This window comes from Crinia signifera, chromosome 6 (genome assembly GCF_055691185.1).
Source record: "Crinia signifera chromosome 6, ASM5569118v1, whole genome shotgun sequence".
NCBI lineage: Eukaryota > Metazoa > Chordata > Amphibia > Anura > Myobatrachidae > Crinia > Crinia signifera.
Genome location: NC_139222.1, coordinates 31,627,586 through 31,643,059, shown reverse-complemented (window position 1 = coordinate 31,643,059; position 15,474 = coordinate 31,627,586). Strand labels below are relative to the sequence as shown.

General features: G+C 47.6%; 1 long non-coding RNA gene across 1 annotated transcript in view; it reads left to right on the top strand.

The window, feature by feature from the left end:
• LOC146007499 (uncharacterized) overlaps positions 1 to 13,198 on the top strand; it is a 76,499-nt gene extending 63,301 nt beyond the window's left edge. Inside the window, exon 5 of the long non-coding RNA XR_014444336.1 lies at positions 11,798 to 13,198. This is a non-coding gene — a long non-coding RNA (uncharacterized LOC146007499). The remainder of the gene's footprint in view (positions 1 to 11,797) is intronic.
• Positions 13,199 to 15,474: the final 2,276 nt, after the last annotated feature.

The following is a 15,474-nucleotide window of genomic DNA, read 5'->3' as shown; positions in this document are numbered from 1 at the left end:
CCCATTCGCAAATCTAGACTAGGCCGACTTTTATTTGCCTCGGATAGGGCTGAAATTGGGGCGGGCACTGACGTCATGTGACACCAGCCGCCCGTCTTGTGCAGGATTTGACAGGCCTGCGGTTGCATGGGGACTCCCAGAGTTTTTCGGGGTGCACCCACCGTTTAGTGGACACGCCCGGGCAACACTGGGCGTTCCTATACGACAACCCCCCTGCCCGCCCCGCGTGCACATGCATCTTTTCACCGATACGCATGCGCAGAGCCGTACCATCGGTCCCAGGAGCGAATTTGGGAAAAACTAAATTAGGGCCTATAATCCAGACATTGCCCCCTAAAGGTGCGTACACACTGGCCAATACTAGGATTTTGGTATTTCCCGATAAATCCCTTTCTCTGATTCTATAGGGAACACTAGAGAAGTCCTCACAATGGGGTATAGACGGGTGACTATGGAGCTGGGCACTTTAATATTAAAATGTGTGCGAGATGGCTCCTCCTCCTCTATGACCCTCCCACAGACCAGTTAAACACTGTGCCCAATGACAGACGGGAAACAAACAATGGAGGAGGAGATACATAAGCACATGACCCAATCACACATAAAGTAAAACATAAGTGGCAAGCAACAGACGACGCAGCGCAGTGGTGGGCGTCCAGTGTCCCCTATGGAATCAGAGAAAGGGATTTATCGGTATGTACCATAATCCTATTTTCTCTTTCATCCATAGGGGACGCTAGAGTAGTCCTTACAATGGGGACATCCCAGAGCCCCTCCCACGGGCAGGAAAGCGCTGAGAGTCTTGTAGAACAGTGCGGCCAAACAAAGATTCAGGAGCCGCAAACGTATCAAACCGATAACATTTTATGAACGTTTGTCTGCCAGCCCAAGTGGCTGCACAACATAATGGTAAAGTTGAAACTCCTCGGGCAGCCGCCCAAGAGGGACCCACCGAACGGGTGGAATGAAAAAATCGCATGCGATGTGATGCGATGCCATTCTTCACAGAAATCATTGACATGTGTTAAAATCATGTTAAATGCACCTCAAAGGGCATTTGTTACTGTACCACCCCCACTATGAACGCCAACCCGAAGCGTGGCGAGCGCAGCGAGCCCGCGAGGGGCGGCGGTACGTGTCCTACGACCTTTTCATACCCCCACTATCCACGTTGGCGTGGAGTTGAGAATAGAAAGTGTGGCGAGCGCAGCGAGGGGACACGGATACCTGTGAAGGTATCCGCGTGCGCTCGCCACGCTTCGGGCTCGGGCTTTATATTCTCAACTCCACGCCGACGTGGATAGTGGGGTTATGAAAAGGTCGTAGGACGCGTACTGCCGCCCCTCGCGGGCTCGCTGCGCTCGCCACGCTTCGGGTTGGCGTTGATAGTGGGGGTGGTACAGTGTGAAAAATGACATTTGGGGTGCATTTAACATGTTTGCTACTAATTTAAATGCATTTGGGTGCATTTGTGATCAAAATCGCATGCCATCGCTTCGCATGGCATCGCATGGTATGCGATGCGATGGCATTCGATTTTTATAACAAATGCATAAAAAAAACGGGAAAATCGCATTGCATCGCATGCCACTACATATGGCATGCGATGGGAGCCGTGAAGGTATACAAGTACCAACTGTTCTCTTAACATAGGTGCGAAGCGTCCTTACAACATCTAGCTGCATCTGGCTGCATCTAGCTGCATCTGCAGCTGGAGACTTGTCAGTTACTACAGGCACCACAATAGGTTGGCTTATGTGGAAAGGCGAAACCACCTTTGGTAGAAAATCCTGCCGAGTTCGAAGTTCTGTCTTCATGAAAGTTCAAATAAGACGAACGCCATGACAGAGCTTCTAATTCAGACACTCATCTGGCTGAAGCAAGGTCCAGTAACAAACTGGTTTTCCAAATTAAATATTTTATATCTGTACACTTAAGTGGCTCAAACAGTGGAGACTGTAGAAACTGTAATACCAGGGTGAGATCTCACGGAGCTGTAGGTGCCATAAAAGGTGGCTGAATGGATGCTAGAATTTTTTGGGAAAAAATTAAAAACGCTGAAACTTGGACTTTTAGTGAACCAAGCCAAAGACCAGCTTCCAATCCAGATTGATGAAACCGAAGTAGGCGATTCATTAAAAATGTCACCACTGACTGACACTGTCAAATGTACGCGACATAAGTCCTGATAAAGAAAAAGGACCCTGCAGAAGCAGGTCGGGTCCAAGGGTCGTTGGATTGTATAAACTGGAGATTGTCCTACCAATCTGGAGCAATGAGAATGACCATCACTTGTTCCTGCTTCACCCTCTTGAGAAATCATGGAAGAAGAGTAAATGGTGGAGACTAATTGAAACGGTCACTGAGCCGTCAATGCGTCTACTGCAAGAGCTTGCGGATCTTGAGTCCTAGAGTAGTAACTGGGCAGCTTCTTCTTGTTTCTTAAAGCCAAAGGATACAAAATGGGGTCAACACCTAATGTTGTCCCCCGGGAGCGCTTGTACTGAGCTATTTGCTTAAATGTGAGCAGCTGCTAGAGTGGGGCGGGTCAATCCCCACAGAGAACTTCAAAACAGAAAAAACACACAAGGGGAAGCAGTGCTCAAATTAAAATGAGTGAATCAATTGGATAAAAATTGTATATTTAATGATTAAAAATTAATACATTTTGCGACACTAATTAAGTAAACACTTTTTGCATGATATTAAGACACTTTGGTCGCTTTTGTAGGAAATCAGTTAAAAAATGATGGTACTTGTTTCCTAGCACGGCCACAATCGCGAGCATCAGGTGTCATTTTTAGTGGTATACGACGCGACCGACGCGACGCCCCCGATTTTCCCATTGAAATGCATTGAAAAAAGTCAATATTGCGTCGGTCGCGTCGTATGCGGCTAAAAAAGGCTTAAATGGTCCAGACGCGATGCCCCCGATTTCCCCATAGGGAACAATGTTAAATGCCTCAATTTACTCGCGATGCCCCCGATTTCCCATAGGAATCAATGTTAAATGGCTCAATTGACCCAAATCATCATAGGGAACAATGGTAAATGGGGCAGAAAACCCAAAAAACACCCCTGAACAGTGAAATGTCCCCCCAAAAGTAGTTGACGCCACCCCACGATCAACGCCAACCCGAAGCGTGGCGAGCGCAGCGAGCCCGCGAGGGGCGGCGGTACGCGTCCTCCGACCTTTTCATACCCCCACTATCCACGTTGGCGTGGAGTTGAGAATAGAATAGTGTGGCGAGCGCGAGTGTCGAGCCACCGAGCCCGAAGCGTGGCGAGCGCAGCGAGCCCCGCGAGGGGACGCAGATACCTTCACAGGTAAACGCGTCCCTTCGCGGGCTTCACAGGTATCCGCGCCCGCTCGCCACGCTTCGGGCTCGCCACACTATTCTATTCTCAACTCCACGCCGACGTGGATAGTGGGGGTATGAAAAGGTCGGAGGACGCGTGGGGTGGCGTCAACTACTTTTGGGGGGACATTTCAGTGTTCAGCGGTTTTCTGGCCCATTTCCCATTGTTCCCTATGATGATTTGGGTCAATTGAGCCATTTAACATTGATTCCTATGGTAAATCGGGGGCATTGTGGCTAAATTGAGGTATTTAACATTGTTCCCTATGGGAAAATCGCGGGCAAGATTTTTCCTCACGATGCCCACGATCAACATCTTTGTGGCCGTGCTAGGAAACAAGTACCAAAATGATAAATATCAATGGCTGGATGATCAGATCTCACGTGGGTAGATTAACCCCAATCGGGGTGAGAGTATGTCCTGCACTGACCACAATGCGATGGTCCCAAATTGGATGGAGTCCTGTGAGTGCAGCAATGGATTATCCTGTGTGCCCACAGAGGGAGTGGCTGGTGATGAGCCTGACTACAACATCATGGCACTCTGTATCCAAGTTGACAGGTATTTAGCCGAAGACTTCCACTGATTGGGGGACCCATGCTCAGAAGATTGAGCAGGTGAATGTTCCCACGTTCTCTCTGAGTCAAAATAGCCAAAACAGCACCACCAACGCATTTCCCTGGACCAACGCCAGCTTTGTCAAGGTGTGTGTGCAGAAGCAGGTCTGGTTCAAGGGTCAATGGATAGTATAAACTGGAGATTGTCCTACCAATCTGGAGAAATGAGAATGACCAGCACTTCTTCCTGCTTGACCCTCTTGAGAAATCATGGAAGAAGAGTACATGGTGAAACTGCATAGACTAATTGGAACGGTCACTAAGCCTTCAATGCGTCTACTGCAAGAGCTTGCGGATCTTGAGTCCTAGAGTAGTAACTGGGCAGCTTCTTGTTGTTTCTTAAAGCCATAAGACCCACCTCTGGCATCCCCCTGATCTACTAATTGGTGGAAGGGTACTTGTTTCCTAGCACGGCGCCCATCACATCGTATACCATTACACTAAATAAGGTATGCAATGCGATTCGACACGATATTGTGCCAACGTGCATAGTGGGGGTATGAAAAGGTCGGAGGACGCGTACCGTGGCCCCTCGCAGGCTTGTTGCGCTCACCACGCTTCAGGTTTGAGTTGATAGTGGGGGTGGCGTTGCCAATGGGGGTGCATTTAACATTAAAAGCACCCATCAGGGTGCTTGTACAATTAAAAACCGGATCGCATCGCATGCCGCTATATTGAATGCAATGTGATTATATAAGATGTAATACAATCAAAAATCGGGGACGCCGTGCTAGGAAACAAGTACCGGCGGAAGATGCTCGTATGAAGAGACCACACTCCCAGATGGATTACCTATCTGCTGAGGTAATCCAATTCCTAGTGGTCCAAAAATTGCTGAGAATGCTTGAGAATGTCTTTTGGCCCAACGAAGGATAGGTACAGTACCACCTCCTTCATGGCTGCCCTGCTTCTTGTTCCGCCCTGTTTGTTGATGTATGCCACAGCCGTGGCATTGTCGGTCTGAACCTGCACAGCCTTTTATTTGAGAATTGGAGTAGCTTGAACCATATCGGTAAACCGCCCTCAATTCTAACACATATATGGGAAGAATTGCTTCTTGAAGAGTCCATTGACCTTGAAAAGTGTTTTGAAGTGTCACCGCACCCCAGCCGTGCTGACTGGCATCGGTTATGAGAAGTACCCATTGTAGGAGTCCGAACCGATGTCCCTGCACAAGATTATGCTCCTTGAGCCACCACAGCAGAGACGAGTTTGAGGAAACAATATGACCAGATGATGCAAATGGAGTTGGGACCCTGTCCATTTGGATAGTAGATCTAGTTGGAAGGGTCTGGAATGGAATCTTCCAAATTGTAAAGCCTCAAAGGCTACTACCATCTTTCCCAACAACCAAATGGAAAGATGAACTGATACCTATTTCGATTGCAGGACCTGGCGAACCAACACCTGAATGGCATGTGCCTTGTTGACAGGAAGGAAAACCTTCTCCAAAACGGTGTCTATGATCATGCCCAGATATAAAAATCTCTAAGTGAGAACCAACTGTGACTTGATCACATTGATTATCCATGTTGAATGAGAGCCTTTTGAGTAACGACAATGTTGTAAAGAAGGTGCTCTTTTGATGATGCTTTGAAAAGCAAGTCATCTAAATAAGGAATGGTGTTAATAACTTGTGTTTGTAGATCAGCACAGCCATCGCTTTGGTGAAAACACTTGGTGCTGTGGACAACCCAAAAGGCAGGGCTTGAAACTAATAATGGTCATCGACTATCGCAAACCGCAGATACTGCTGATGTGGTAACCAGATAGGAATGTGGAAATAAGCATCCTCTATGTCCAAAGACACCAGGAACTCCTCCCTTTCCATACCTGCGATGACTATCGCACAGATTCCATCTTGAATTTGAATACCCTGAGGTAAGGATTGAGTGATTTCATTGGTCGCACTGTTCCATCTGGTTTGGGAACCAGAAAAAGACTGGAATAAAATCCCTGGTGCCTTTGCGGAACTGGGAACAGCACAGTGACAATGTGTATTAAATTAAATGAACTTTAAATGAAATTAAACAACTTACAGGATACAAAACAGCATGGTTTTACTGCAGGGAGAGCATGCCAAACAAGTCTCATTGACTATTTTGACTCCGTGACAAAAATACTAGATGAAGGGGGGGCTGTAGATGTGGCATATCTAGACTTTAGTAAGGCATTTGACACTGTCCCACATTGCAGGCTGCTAAATAAACTTGAAAGTGTGGGATTGGATTATAAAAAAATTAAAGGGATAAGAACCTGGTTGCAGGATAGGAAACAGACAGTTGTAGTAAATGGAGTGCATTCTATGGAGGGACATGTTACCAGTGGAGTACCCCAGGGATCTGTACTTGGACCAGTGCTCTTTAATATCTTTCTTAGTGACATTGCAAATGGTATTGAAGGGAAAGTATGCCTTTTTGCAGATGACACAAAGATATGCAACAGAGTAGACACACCAGGAGGGGTAAATCAAATGACTGATGATCTAAGTAAACTTGAGAATTGGTCAAGAGCATAGCAACTACAGTTTAATGCTAAAAAAATGCTAAATTATGCACTTGGGACTCAAAAACCCAAAGGCTCAATATAGCATCAAGGGTACTATAATGGAAACTACTGAGGAGGAAAGAGATCTAGGAGTCATTATTTCACGTCACTTAAAGGCAGGAAAGCAATGTAGCAAAGCAATGAGGAAGGCTAGTCAGATGCTTGGTTGCATAGGGAGAGGAATCAGTAGCAGAAAAAAAGACGTAATAATGTCACTTTATAGGTCATTGGTACGACCTCATCTAGAGTACTGTGTCCAGTTCTGGAGACCATATCTTCAGAAGGATATAAATACATTAGAGACTCTACAAAGAAGGGCAACTAAAATGGTGCATGGCCTACATCACAAAACTTACCTGGAAAGACTAAAAGATCTTAACATGTATAGTTTGGAGCAGAGAAGGGAAAGGGGGGACATGATAGAAATCTTCAAATATATCAAGGGTTTTAACATAGTACAGGAGGGAAATTTTCTTCAAAGGAACAGAAGTAATAGAACACGAGGACATGCACTGAAACTGGAGGGAGGTAGGTTCAGGGGAAATGTTAGAAAGAATTACTTCACAGAAAGGGTAGTGGATAAGTGGAATAGCCTCCCATCAGAGGTGGTAGAGGCTAAGACAGTAGAACAATTTAAACATGCTTGGGATAGGCATATGAATATCCTTACAAAGAAATAAGGATTAAAAAGGGTTGAGATTACCTGAAGGGTAAAAAAAGGGACAGACTAGATGGGCCAAATGGTTCTTATCTGCCGTCAAATTCTATGTTTCTATGTATGGCAGCCTGAAGAAGTTTTGCGATTTTCAATCAGCTTTGAAAAAGTCGAGCTGAAAAACCTGTGAGGTGGCGCCTCAAACTCGTTTGTAGCCTCAAGCGATGAGCTCCTTGACCCAAGCGTCTCCACAGGTTTGATCCCAAACCAGGTGAAAATCTGGAAGCCGAGCCCCCACTCTGGGATCCCCCAGGTGAGTGAAAAGGCTGTCATGCTGCAGGTCTGGGCACGGCTTTTGTATCAGAATGGGAGGCCGGAGTATTGACTCTACCTCGGCCCCTTGATCCACGAGCGCCTGAAAAAGAGCCAACACAGCCTCTGCCTCGAGACCTAGATGGCATTTGAAAGGACCGAAAGGAAGGTCTGGCATAAGACTGCAGGGTGAAGAAGCACCCATATGTAAGAAAGTGGATTTACCTCCAGTGGCCTGCGAGATCCACTTGTCCAATTCTGGACCAAACCTCACCAGTAAATGGAATACCTTCAATGCCCTTTTTTAGATTCAACATCGGCCTGCCATTTTTTTTAGCCACAACGCTCTCCTGACCGACATTGCCATCACGAGATACGTGAATTAAGTAACCCACTATCTTGAGAAGCATCTCCGAGACATGCTGCAGCCTCTCAGTATTCAACTGATCGACATCAACATCGAAGCCATCATTTACTCCCGCAGAAATCTCATCTGCCCAAACTTCGATGGCCTTGGTTACCCAGGACCCCACTAAAGCAGGGCGTATAGCCACACCTGCTGTGGAGTAAATATTTTTAAAGACAGTCTCCAATCTCCTATCAGCTGCATCTTTTAAGGACATAGCTCCGGGTACTGGCAAAAGAGTCTTCTTTGTAAGCCTGGAAACGGAAGGATCCACTGTTGGAGGGGTTTCCCACCATGCCCTGCACTCTGCAGGAAAGGGATAGCAAGAAAACAATCTTCTAGGCATGACAATTTTTTTGTCAGGATGTGACCGAGCTGCTTCCAGATCCTTATCCAAATCTGGTGCCACCGGAAAAGTGAGTAGAGACTATGGGCACCATTTATCAAGTAATATTTGCGGCTAAATCCCCCGAAACACCCGGGGATAAACGCAAATATTAAGTATCCCCTGTATTAAAGTCGATGGCCATAGAGGGATATCAGTAATGGCCTTCAATCCCTGCTGTAATCCCCCTGCACCGCTGCCGGCCACATCCCTCATAGGTTTCTATGGGGGATGCGAAGCTGCCCGATGTATGAACAGGTATTCTGAGATGGTGATTGCCACCGGGGCAGAGTGATAGGCTGCAATGGGCTGTGTGGTCAGCACTAACTGCACATGCGCAGCCCCCCCCCCGGCTTCCGGCTCCGAATTCGCAGGGACGGGCTTTTTTCGGAGCCTTGTCCTTGCAGTGTCAGAGATGATACATCCCTGTGATGTGATCGCATTTACACTGCGATCAATGATAAGTGTGCCCCTTAGTCTTTTTTACGAAAGAGCAAGGTCTGTAAAGGTGCTTGTTCTTCTGACAGCAGCACCTGGCACACTGCTAAAATCAGCACTTCATCACTCTGAACAGAGTCTTCTGCATTAACCTGCAGAGACTCAATATTTACCGTGTTTCCCCGATAATAAGACATCCCCCGAAAATAAGACCTCCCCCAGATTTTGGACATGTGTCCAAAATAAGACCTCCCCCGAAAATAAGGCCGATTCAAATATCAATCCTGTGGATTGCAAACAATAAATACTAGACCCCGCTAACCTCCGCTAACCTCCAGATGATCTTCAATCACCTCTGAGGTATTTAGAGACCTCCGGCTTCTACAGATGCCGCTTTGCTCCCGTTCCCAGGGATGCATTGCGGGAGCCGCGTGACGTCGCCGCGCACATCACGCGGCTGCAGCAGAGCACGGAGCGCTGGCGTTGATGAGACAGAGAGGAGGAGAGGTGTTTAAAGGAGGCTATGGTACGTTCCCTCTTTAACTGGGGGCATGTTTACAAGGAGCACTGGGGCATGTTTAAAAGGAGGACAGGGGCATGTATTAAAATAAGACCTCCCCTGAAAATAAGGCCTATGGTGTTTTTGTGGGTTGAAAAAAAATAAGACAGTGTCTTATTATCGGGGAAACACGGTAGCTCCTGGTCACCTTCCCCCCTCCTGTAACTGTGGCTACTCAGTGTCTGAATCATCAGACTGCAAAACCAATGGTAACGGTCTCTTTTGGGAGACCGGATGTTAGGGGACACAGATGGCGGTTTCACACACTCCGGCTCCTGCCGGACAGTGAAATCTAGCACGGCCAGGGAGCCGTGCAGCACACATTAGTTGTGAATGGACACTATTGTGTCCATTCACACGGGACGGCCACGGCCCGGCTGCAGTCAGATCCCACCACTGGAAGGGAGGGCTGCCGGGCGGTGGCCATCCCCTCCATGATAAACTACTGTGTGCGGCACGGCTCCCTGGCAGTGCGGGATTTCACCGTCCGGCAGCAGCCGGAGTGTGTGAAACCGGCCAGAGGAGGGACTTTTCTTTTGCATGACTGAAGTAAGGCCCGCAACTGAGTGAACCAAAGCCTGGGCCTAAGCCGGATCAGGAAGAGGTATATTCATTTGACTAATAATGCCAGACAACTGCGACACCCAAACCCGGCGTCACGCCTTGTACTACAGGAGCCGGTTGTGTGGAACTACCACAAGCAGCACAATAGCAAGCTAGAACGTCTGTGGTTTTTGAAAATGTTGGTCTGCAGGACTTCCAGGCTGACAGCTCTTGGGCGCATGTGCTCTGCCAGTCATGTTCACAGAAATCACAACACCCACAGTTAGCACAGGCAGTGTACTACAGTATATCAAGGGAAGGTACAGGGGAAGGAGGAGATGCACACACACTCCCTGCAGTAAAAGGTCTTTGACCCCAATATGCATACCATACATGTAAATATATATGTATAACATATAGACAATGCAGGACACATTATTAGTGCCTAATAGTTTATGTCCCCCCAATACAATCTGCACTGTCTTCAGCTGTAGCTGGGAAGATGGCTGCCGCCACATGAGCTGGTAGTTAGCTCCGCCCCTCTGCCCATTCGCTTGAAGGATGTGAGGAAGAGCCGCGACCCTGACAGATACCCCTCTATACTAGGGATGGCCATCGACTATCAATGTTCCCAAAACATCGATGGGTGGGACCTAGTGCTCAATGTTATGGGCATCGATAGTCGAATAGTTTTGTGCCATCGATGGATGGCTGGCGATGGTACGGTTGGGGGCACGTGCGCACTAGGTGCGCAGCGTTGCTGTATTCAGCAATGTCGCTGCGGGTGGCCCGCCCCATCGGGAGGTGAACCTTAAACTGGATGGATAGCTAGTTGAAGCTTCTTTTGCGCATGCGCGCACATCCTGGCTGGGCAGGCCGCCCGCAGCAACACAGCTGCCAGTCCCGTTGTTCTTCGCATTTGTGTGGCGCATTGATAGCAGGAACCATCGATGGTAGGGGGTAGAATGTTTTATAGCCATTATGGTTCCTGCTTTAAAAGCCATCAATGGCAATCATCGTGGGGGATGTTCCGATGGCCATCCCTACTCTATATCCCATCGTAAGGACTACTCTAGAGTCCCCTATGGATGAAAGAGAAATAACCGCTGTTCGATTGAACGGCCGATATATCTACGCACCATCGGCCATGTGCGGGCGATATAGCTGTATAACCGCATCATTTACAGATATATCGCGTCGGCTCTGCAACACAGCTGATGCCCGATATACCTAGAGATATATTAACGAATTCGCCAGGTGCCGGTACAAACACGCCACGCAGAGACTTCTGCTACTCGACTCCCAAGTGTGGAAAAACCCCAAAAGGCTGCATTGCAGTGCAGGGAATCAGCAGCCGGGACACCACCACCTAAAGGTCAAAATCGGAGGAGTGGCAAGTTTCAGCTCAATTGAGCCCTATATCTTGTGTTATATCAAATGAAATCATACTTTCCAAAGCATGGATGCTAATTACTAATATGGAGCTGTGAGAGAGCTAACCAATGGGCATAAAAACTGACTGCTGCTTGAAGTGTGGAAATACTAACTTGGTGAACATCAATCCTCACTAACTGCTTAACAAGCCTCACTAACCCTATATATAGGTGCAGTAGAGACCATTTTATAAAGAGGTTCCTATAAACAGAACCCTTCTTTTTTATACATTGTTTTTTCTTTTGCAATTGCTTTTTCATATACTTGTGTGGTACTGGCCGGTACCTGTATTGAATCATATTTGAATATTCTATTGTGTATATTTTATTGTGTGAATATATAAATAAAATAGTACACTTATATATTTATTTAAAAAAAATAAAAAATATTTGAACTGTATACCTGGCTCAGCGCTATCTCTAAATTCTTTATTTTTGTGTCTTGGTCTTAAGGGGTGGAGTACCCCCTTATTAGAGACAGCTGCAGACCCAGGTGGCTATATTATAGATCTGCGCTCTGACATTCCTGTTTTTCTCTTTAGATATATTAACGCATCGTGCTGTGTGTAGCGGCGATCCGCGACTTTTGTTGAGCAGGTCGGTACTGCGGCACCACTGAGCTGCAATTGGATCTCCCTGTGGGGCAGAAGACACCTGGGTGCACAGTGAGAGAATACACAATAATAAGTCTCCTGGATCCTGCCGCCCATCAGTGCTCACTAGTAGGGATGGGACATCGAAAGAAAACATCGGTCAAGTTATGTTTTTCAACATTGGTTGCAAAACATCATTTAGACCTAAACATTGGTACTGTGAACCCGATGTTAACCGATGTTTCGATATTTTTTTAAATAAACTGGTTACCAAAGCATATAATACAGTACACTAATAAGCTTCTGAAATGATAAATAATCCCTCTATTAAGTTTATCTTAGTGGGTTCTCCATGATACTCTCTGACTCTCCGTAACAAGTTATAAAAAAACATGACTATGCTGGCATTTGTAATAGCCAGCTATTGCTAATTCATAAAAAAAAAATACTTTAATTTAAATACATTTATCACAATTGTTTTAATATGGAAAAACTTTGGGCACTCTCAAATCCACCACTTAAGTATAAAAGATGCAACATTGCCAACATCAAACATATGAGCAACCCGATTGTTGCTTAGAATAACCATCAGAACAAAGACGCTGGAGCCAGTGCAACTGCAAATTAATGTTTGAAACACGTCTGCATTTGACAAACCAGCCCCCATCCCCTCCCTCAAATAGAAACTACTGTACCTGTCACTCAGTATCTGCAGCCGCTGTTATTAATAAATCACTGCACAGAAATAAACTGTGCAAATGTCTCCACAACTGAATCAGGCCCTTTGTAAGTTGATGTGATATGCTTGCTGCATAATAATAAATCAATTGATAGATTGTAAGCTTGCGAGCAGGGCCCTCATACCTTTGACTGACTGTAAATACCCAGTTTGTTGTATCACTGGCTCCTATTGTAAAGCGCAAGTGAATATGCTGCTCTATATAAGAAACTATTAATAAATAAATAAATATGAAGGGAGTTCACCACAATGTCACTACTAGTGACTATCGTATTATACTGTTCATTCTAGCACCCGCTATCTTTGAAAACCCATGCAGTTCCTCTTCCCTGCCTGGAGTGTTGCTGTCTGCTGTAGTGCTTCTAGCACAGTGTGGTCTGTATATCAACAATGATATGCAAACCAGACCTGTACGACAGTGACTCACTAATGCTGCTTTCCCACTGCCTACACGGGTAAAGACCCGTTTTTTTTAAACGGGTCTTTAAACGTGTAAGAGCCATAAAGCCCCTTTCCCACTGCAGCTTTTAAACGGTAAATTACCGTTTAAAAGCCGTTTTTGTCCCATTCCCACTTACCCGTTTAAAGACCCGTTTAAAATGATAGTAAAGATGGAGGGTTTTTATATAAAAAAAAAACAAAAAACGGCATGGGCCCCCCCCCCCCCCCTGCCGTAACCAGTACCAGGCTGAAAGAGCCGGGGCTGGTATTAAAAAATCAGGAAACCCGACAAATAGGGCTTCGCTGATTTTTTAAAACCAGCCCCATGCTCCAGGTCCGGGGCTGGTTCCCAAAATACGGGGGACAAAATGACTAGGGGTCCCCCGTATTTTAAGAACCAGCCCCAGGCCAAACCAGCCAGCAGGGTAATGCCACAGCCGGGGGACACTTATGATATAAGTTCCCGCGGCCAAAGCATTCATCCCTACTGACCAGTCAGCCTGGCCAGGGGCCCTGGGGGAGTGGGGACCCCCCCAATGAAGGGGTCCCCCCCCTCCAGGACTTACCTGACCAGGCTGAAGCCTGGTACTGTCCCCGATGCCCCTGGGCGGTGGGCATCGGGCTGATGGAATGGTGTAAAAAAATAGAATAAAAACTATTGTCTTTTGCTGTGGAACTATGAGTCCCAGCAAGCCTCCCCCGCAGGCTGGGACTTGGAGAACCACAAGTCCCAGCCTGCGGGGCATTAAAGGGCCCGCTGGCACTTGTAGTTCCACAGTAAAAGAAAGAGTTAAATAAACACACTGACACACGTGAAAAATAAAAGTTTAATACATACATACAAACACATTGATACTTACCTATCTTGAGCCTGTAGGTAGCCTTCAGTCGGTGTCGGCTTCCGGTGTCGCCATCCTCCTCCGGTGTCGGTGTCCGGTTCCGACGCAATCCATAGGGACTCATAGTTCCACAGCAAAAGACAATAGTTTTTATTCTATTTTTTTACACCATTCCATCAGCCCGATGCCCACCGCCCAGGGGCATCGGGGACAGTACCAGGCTTCAGCCTGGTCAGGTAAGTCCTGGAGGGGGGGGACCCCTTCATTGGGGGGGTCCCCACTTCCCCAGGACCCCTGGCCAGGCTGACTGGTCGGTAGGGTTAATGCTTTGGCCGCGGGAACTTATATAATAAGTGTCCCCCGGCTGTGGCATTACCCTGCTGGCTGGTTGTGCCTGGGGCTGGTTCTTAAAATACCCCTAGTCATTTTGGGAACCAGCCCCGGACCTGGAGCCTGGGGCTGGTTGTAAAAAATCAGGGAACCCCTATTTGTCGGGTTTCCTGATTTTTTTAAAACCAGCCCCGGCTCCTTCAGACTGGTGCTGGTTACGGCAGTGGGGGGGGACCCCATGCCGGTTTTTTTTTTAACGGGTAAAGGGCTACCCCTTTCCCACTGCCGAAAAAACGGCTCTTACACGGTAAAAACACTGCTTTTTACCCGGTTAACAAATACCGGTATTTGTTACCCGTGTAAAGCAACCTGGAGCTTTCCCACTGCAGCTCTAGCCGTTTAAAAAGTCTAAAAAAACGGCATTTTACCGTGTAAAGACTGCAGTGGGAAAGGGGTATAACAGCACCAGTTGCAGTGAGGCAGGGGTGGGGCTGTCCTGTGTGCTGCTGCTGAATGGCTGACCAGACTGTCTTTCACTGTCAGCTACCACCCACAGCAGCAGCACACAGCCACACACACATATGAAAGACCAGCCAGCAGTGATACTGTCATCAGGGGCGGGCTGGGCCAGGGGGCAGGATGCCATGTGCCCCCCGGGCCGCTTTATCAATTGGTGCGGCGGGCCGGTTTAAATATTGAAAAGGGCCCTGGTGGTCCAGTGTATTTAGAGCCGCGCCCGCTGGGAGGAGGAAGAGGGATGCGCTCTCCCCACGGCACCTCCTGCTTCAGCGTGTGACGTGACAGCCGCGCTGCGATCCCCTTCAGTTACAGTTACCCTGGCATGATATTGACTAGTACTAGTGGTCTCACGGTAGAGACTAGATCTCCTTCAGTTACAGTTCCTGGCTACCGTAAGACCACTAGTACTAGTCAATATTATGCCACCCGCAGCGCGGCCGCGGCTGTCACGTCACACGCTGAAGCAGGAGGTGCCGTGGGGACAGTCACACGCTGAAGCAGGAGGTGCCGTGGGGAGAGCTCCCAGCGTGCGCCGCCCACAGCAAAGAGTGCCAGTGTAGTTAGTCAATGAATGCCGGGCTGCGGGCTGGGCCTGGGTGCTGCCAGCCATGGCACATGGAGGGGGTTAAGCCGGTAAGGGACTTTACTGCGCCTGCTGCTTGCCGCCTGTGAGACCACGGTAGTGCTATATCATAAGCCAGTAACTGTAACTGAAGGGGATCTAGTCTCTACCCTGGCAGCACCCAGGCTCCAGTGAC